The following is a 6,657-nucleotide window of genomic DNA, read 5'->3' as shown; positions in this document are numbered from 1 at the left end:
AAAAAGACAGAAGAAGAAGAAAGAAGAAGAAGAGGAAGGAGAAGGAGAAGGAGAAGAAGAAAAAGAGGCAGAAGCAGCAGCAGCAGCTAGGTGTGATGGCTCACACCTGTAATCCCAGCATTCAGAAGACTGAGGCAGAAAGATAACCACGACTTCAAGTCAGTCTGGTCTATGTAATTACAGGAAAGGCCTTGGATATCCACAGTCTCTAAAAATCTTACCTCCCATGAATCTTTTCTCAAGAAAGTTAACAAGGAATCAAGGGATTTAACCCAAGAAGACATGAAGGAAGTTCTCATAAGAATGTCAAAAAGAAATTCTAAGACAGCAGCTACTCAATGGGACAAAGAGAGGTGAAATTCAGGAAGCGCATCCACAGGGGAGTAAATGTTACTGACAGATTACCTACAGGTCTGACCATGTGGAAAGCTACAGAGCTACGGGAAAACACAGTCAGAGGTCTGAGATATGAAAGCAAAAGAACGAACCAAGACATACATCTCTCTAATATAAACAAAAGGCTATACAAGAAAATGAAAGCTTCCATAGTACCCTCCTTGACTCAGTAGTAGACTGTACTTCTTTGGTTATGATGAAAATGTCTGAGCATGTTCTGGTGATTTTAAAATATGGCTCCAAGCTGGATATGACAGCGCAAGCCTATAATTCTAGCACTCAGGAGACAGAGGCTGAGAGTTCATAGCTGGCCTGGGCAATAAATGAGTTTAGAACCAGCCTGGACTACATACATTGTCTCAGTCAAAGCAAAACAAAATATAAGACCCCAAATTCTTTGGTATCTCTCCCATATAAAGGCAATGATTCTGTTCTCTCCCTCCATCTCACCCCCCGGAATCTGAGCATGTCTGTGACCAGAAACTAATTGAGCAGTGACTTCTGAGGGGACATATGTTGAATGATTCAGCTTCTTTCTTGGTCCCTGGAAACTGGACTGCGAGAAGCCCCAGGCTAGCCCCCCAGAAGAGATTACAGGAAAAGCCCCAAGGTTACATAGAGTGGGGGAGGGGGGTGGCTAGCCAGCTCCTTCTGGTCTACCTTATCCATTACCTGACTATAATCACATGAGATGCCCCATGCTAGAGACACCCAGTCAATCCTTTCCAATTCCTGACCCAGGGGGTCTAGGAGAGAGAAATGAGATTGTAGCAGGTTTAAAGCACTAAGGTTTGTAATTACTTTTAAGCAGAAAAGGACATATGGAACATTGACAGATTAACCAAAATATGAGCTATAACTTGATGGGGTTATGGAAAGAGGCAAGAAGAATGAAAGTGTCAAGTTAATAAATAATATGTAAAACTGATGAACCAAAAGAGACCCAGCATCTATAACCCTAAAATACCAAAGATGAAATGTAGGGCTTGGGATGTACCTCAGCGGTAGAACATTTGCTTAGCGTTTGCAAGGCCTAGCGTTCAAGCCTCATCACCAAGTATATAGATACATTAAATGCTTCAAAACCTGAAACTTCTTACAAGTTGATCTGATGGCATTCGTGGAGAACTCCACATCAGACTGCACACGATGAATCATAGTCAGAACACTAGTGAACTAAAAATATTGTACGAACCATTCCTCAGGCTTGGGGGATAAAGCATACGTGAAAGTTTTGTCTTTAGTCTTGGGTCCCGTTTATAAGATAGTGCACTGAATGTATACAAATATTCAAAAATCTAAAAAAATTAATATATGAACCAAGAATTTTGAATAAAGGATAGTTTGTGTCAATGTATACACACACATACACACACACACACACACCAGACACAGACACACATGTACACATGACAATACTAAAGGGTAAATTGCTGAACAGCTAAGAACCAAGAAGTAACCACTTTCTACAGGGTAAACTACAATGTTGTGGTGACACAACTACGATTTCTATAAGCCTTTATCTTTCTAACTTTTAAATATATGAACATTTATGATTTTGCTTAAAATAAAAGATGTTTAAAGAATAGCAGAACATACACAGAACACTCTTTTTTCTCCAACTTTCAACAAGGAAAGACTCTGCCTGGCTTTGCATAAACACCACACATCTCCAGTGCCTACCTGCTATAAATCACTGTCATGGGCTATCGTTGTGGGGTAAGAAGCATTCACACACATAGCACTACACCTCAAAACACTTGTAATTTGGTAAGGAAGAAAGAATACAGAAATTCAGGATAAATACGGGTAGGTCCTCTGATTTTACCAGGTACGTAGTATGGGTAGCTGATGCTACAGGCATTGAGAAATTAACTCTGAGCTCTAAGGACAAGAGTCTGCAGAAGGCATCGCTGAGGACAGAGACTCAAGGAAGCTGGAAGACATACTGTCCAAGTCCAATGTTCCGTGGAACCTCGGGTATTTTAGCTCCACTCTCAGTCTGCCCTGTCTCCAAGATGCTGGCAAATGCTTTCCTGTGTTTCAGTGACCCAGATTGTCTCAGAGCCCCATCACTGATGACATTAATAATAAATGCCTAGAAAATCTGCCATAACAGCAAAAATAACTGACGTGTACACAGTCCTTTACAGATGACAAAACTCACATCATTTTATCCTCCCACTGCGAAGTAGGAAAGAAGTGGTTTATTCAGGGTTTTTGATTTGGGCATGTGTTTCTGTGTGTGTGGTTATGAATGTGTGCAGGCGGGGGGTGTGCACTCACTGGGCCGCTCCCTATAGGGAGGAACACCAGGATGTCCTTTGTAGTCCTTTCTCTACCTTTCTTTCTGAGACAGGCTCTCTCACTGAAGCTGCACTTCACTGTTTCAGTTAAACTGACTGTCGAGAGATCCCCTGGGATCATCTGTCTCTGCCCCTCAGCAATGGATGATGGGAGTGTGCTGCCATGCCTGGCACTTTACATGGCTGCTAGGGATCTGAACTCAGGTCGTGATTGCACAGCAAACACTTTACCCACTGAGCCTTCTCTTCAGTGCAGCCCCCTTTTGATGTTTGAGACAGGGTCTCATGTATCCGGGCTAGCCTTGAATTTGCTATGAAGCTGAGGATGACCTTGAACTTCTGATCCTCCTGCCTCTACTCTTGAGTATTGAGATTATAGATGTGCACCACCACACCCAGTTTATTTGGTGCTGGAGCTCAAACCCAGGGCCACGTGTATGCTAGGTAAACACTCTACCAAATAAGCTACATGCCCAGCCTAAAAGAAGTTTTTTGTTTGCTTTTTTTTTTTTTTCTCCTTTTTGAGACAGGGTCTCTGTAATCCAGCTGAACTGGAACTCACTGTGTAGACCAGGCTGGCCTTGAACTCACAGAGATCTGCTTGCCTCTGCCTCCCAAGTCCTGGGATTAAAGGCGTGCACCACCATGCCCAGCTTGTTTTTATATCCATTGTAAAGATAAAAAATCAGGGGGTCCCCTAATGGACCACACAAGTGAATACTGAGATAAAAGTGTGATGTATCTTGGGGCTGGAGAGATGGCTCAACAGTTAAGAGCACTCACTGTTCTTACAGAAGACCTGGGTTCAAATACCAGCACCCACATGGTCACTAACAACTGTCCATAACTCCAGTTCCAGAAAAAAACAATACCTCTTTTGTCAGCACAGGTTAACTTACATACATGCAGACAATACACTCATACACATAAAACAAAAAGAAAAGAAAGAAGGAAGGGAGGGAGGGAGGGAGGAAGGAAGGAAGGAAGGAAGGAAGGAAGGAAGGAAGGAAGGAAGGAAGGAAGGAAGGCTGTATCTTGTGACATATCATTGGTAGGTAAACCACCTATCCAAAATACATACTTCTAGCATGATTCTGCATACTGCCAGATTTTTTAGTCAAGTCAGACACATGAGGTTGGAAGTAGAAACAAAAGATGGATGAGATGGCTCAGGAGAGGAAAGACACTTGCTGTTAAACCTGATGATTTGAATTCAATCCCCAGCATCAATGCGGTAGAAAGAGAGAAGTGACTCCTGAAATGTCCTCTGATCTCCACACACTCATGCACACTAAGTAAATAAATAAATATGTATATTGGTTTCTAAAGAAATGGGAAGAGAAAGACAGCTACTGGATTCTCACTTTGTTGTCAGGTTTACAGTAGGGTGGAAGGGCAGACATATAACTACACACTCCCAAAGCACTAACATCCAGTGCTCACTGACTCTAAGGGCAGAGAAAGCTCTGGATGGAGCAGCAATGGTTAAAAGAAACAGACTAACAGAGAAAAGTACAGAGAAGGGAAGCAAGCGGTGTGCTCAATTCAGATCACACACAACGGATGTCTAGAAATGAGCAAGCCATTTCCTCTCAGACTTAGAGGAAAAACAGAAGTCAAGAACACTCCCAGCTGGAGATAGGGAATTAAATGGGTTCTCCAACTTAAGAGGCCTCAAGGGAGAAAAGAAGTAAAAGACTGTCACATCAGCACCACTTCTGGGAGAGGAAAGGCCAAAAGAATAGACTCAAAGACTGTGAAGTCTGAGAATTGACTCTCAGGAGGCAGAATGACCAGGAAAGAACTTATCATGACTCTAATCTCGTCCTCAGCTGCTGAAAACAGGTACAAAAACTAAGCAAATGGAAGCAAAAAAGCTTAACCAAATTCCCAGATTTATCAAGACTCAAACCACATCAGTAAAGTCACTGAGCAGCCACAGGGCACTGACTGAACCAATGCCACCTGTCTCCTGTTAGTAAGGAACCAGGGGCTCCCCCAAAGCTAAATGGCTCATCCAAGGCCATGCAGCTATTACACAGAAAGAAAACTTAGATCTTCAGAATTGTAGTTCACTTCAGCTTTAAAAAGAAAAGTTTCTAAAATTATTTTACTTGTTTGGGGCTGGTATGGTGGTATGTGCCTGTGGTCTCTGCAGTTCCAGCTGCTCAAGAGGATCTCCTGAGCCCAGGAATTCAAGGCCAGCCTGGGCAATACAAGATGACTACATCAAAGAGAGAGACAGAGAGGGAAGGGGGAGGGAGAGAGGGAGGGGGAGAGAGGGAGAGAGAGAGAGAGAGAGAGAGAGAGAGAGAGAGACTAGCTCTGTTTTTAAGTATTTTGACAGATTCTACTTTATTTTTTTTCTTTTTTACAGTAAACTTTTTTATTATAAGAAAGAATACTTTTGGCTGGGTGTGGTGGCACTTGGGAGACTGAGGCAGGTGGATCCCTGTGACTTTAAGACCAGTCTGGTCTACATAGCAAGTTCCAGGCCAATTGGGGCTACAGGGAGACCCTGTAGAAACAAAAAGATGGAAACGAACAAAGAAGGAAAGAAAGAAAAAACTTTTGCAAATAATGACAAAATTTATAGTACAGATATAAATAAGAAACCTAAGAAACATAGTTATGTAACTGTCAAGTATTGGGTCTTATGCATGAGTGTGTCCTTTTTACATGACCAGCAGTTTAGTCCTGTTTACACCAGCACCACAATCAGAAGAATAATGCATTGTGCTCCAATGTAACAACCTCAGCGTCACTGGGGAATGAGAATTTCTCAGCTCCATTACATTCTCATGAGGTCACTGTTGTGTATACATTCAGTGTGCAACATGTGGTTGTTTTAATCAATCAATTGATCAATATTTACTTTTCATTAATGTATTGTTAGTCCTTTCATAAAGTTTACTGTACAACAATCATAATAGACTGTTGCAATGACAGTATAATAGTGACAGTTTTTCATTTTGAGTTGCTCTATTTTTGAAGCCCAAAAATATATTTTTCCTTTTATTTCCAGCTTTACTGGGGTCTAACAAAAACTATATATTTAATGTATACAATATGATGTTTTCATTATATGTGCCTCACCCTTCCATCAGCTTTTAAGTAGACAATACAATATTATTAACTCAGTCACCAAGTTGCATATTATGTTTCTAGAACTTGTGCACTTTTCAAATTTTTTAGATCTATTTATTTAATATGTGTGTGTGTGTGTGTGTGTGTGTGTGTGTGTGTGTTTGTGTGCGCGTGCGTGCCACAGCATGCCTGTAGCGGTCAGAGGACAACTTTTGAGAGTCAGTTCTCTTCTTCCATCATGTGGGCCCCAGGATCAAACTCAGGTCATCAGGCTTGGCAGCAAGCAGCCTGCTGAGCCATCTCTCTGGCTCAGAACTCATATCTTATACCTAAATGTTTGTACTGTTTTACCAGGATCTCTCCTTTTACACAACCCACCTACTAGTAACTATTACTATATCTTGTTACTATGAGTTCAGTTATTGTTACTTCTTCATTTTAATTTCCCATATATATGCAGCGTTTACCTTTCCACATATGGCTTGTTTCATTTAGTATTAAGTTCTCCCAGTTCATCTATGTTGTCACAAATGGAAGAACTCATTTCTTTCTTTTTTAAGGCTAAATAGTAGTCCATTGTAAAAAAAAAAAGTTCTATTTTAATTCAATGACTTACTTGACTATGCAAGGAGAGTTATTGGAAGCCATACAGAGGAACCCTAGATGGACACAGTAGACTTGTACATTTGAAGAAATACAGATTTGAGAAGCCAAGGGAGGTCCTAGAGGAGAGAAAGCAAGCCCCATCCCAGAGGGAAGTGAATGCTTCCACTTGCTTCAGAATTAGTCAGCAGTGTCACACTTCTGGGTTCAGCACTGTCACTCTTCTGGGTTCAGCAGTGTCACTCTTCTGGGTTCAGCAGTGTCA

Source organism: Nannospalax galili, unplaced genomic scaffold (genome assembly GCF_000622305.1).
Source record: "Nannospalax galili isolate Female #2095 unplaced genomic scaffold, S.galili_v1.0 scaffold485, whole genome shotgun sequence".
NCBI classification, from domain to species: domain Eukaryota; kingdom Metazoa; phylum Chordata; class Mammalia; order Rodentia; family Spalacidae; genus Nannospalax; species Nannospalax galili.
This window is presented reverse-complemented; position numbering follows the sequence as displayed.